Genomic DNA, 544 nt, shown 5'->3' with positions numbered 1-544 from the left:
TGGGTGGTCTGTGGGCCTCAGGCTTTGTGGGTGTGGGGGGGGAGGGCCTGCGTGGTCTGAACTTAAGATGAGGAAGGACAGATGTCACGTCCCCTCCTGGTGTCTTCCCACCGTGGCTGCGGTTGGATTTCATTTTGGACAGAGGGACTGAAGACCCCGGCCCTGGAATGGGAAGGAACCCAGGCTCCCTGTCCCATACCCTGAAAAGGCCTATCCCGCCTTTGGCTGCACGAGGTCTGTGGCACCCCTCTGTGTTCCAGAACCTTCCTGCCTCCCAGTTGGCGGCTGGGGCGTTTGGATGGCACTAGCGTGGACCGGAACGGCCCTGGCAGGATCCAGGGACAGGTGCCTGGGGTCCTGGGGCGGGCGGTGGGGCTGCGGAGGATCTTCCCGCGGTGGTGAGATGCCTTAGTCCAGGGGGCAGAGGGCGGGCCCGGGCCCTGTTTCCCTTTGTGTCTGTCTGGACGCCACCCTCATTGTCCCAGCCCTGGCCGGTGCATGTCCGCGGGGGTTGGACTGTGGTCTGAGGAACCAGGGAGCTGAG

Source organism: Neophocaena asiaeorientalis, unplaced genomic scaffold (assembly GCF_003031525.2).
Source record: "Neophocaena asiaeorientalis asiaeorientalis breed wild unplaced genomic scaffold, Neophocaena_asiaeorientalis_V1.1 scaffold469, whole genome shotgun sequence".
In the NCBI taxonomy this organism is placed as follows: Eukaryota; Metazoa; Chordata; class Mammalia; order Artiodactyla; family Phocoenidae; genus Neophocaena; species Neophocaena asiaeorientalis.
This window is presented reverse-complemented; position numbering follows the sequence as displayed.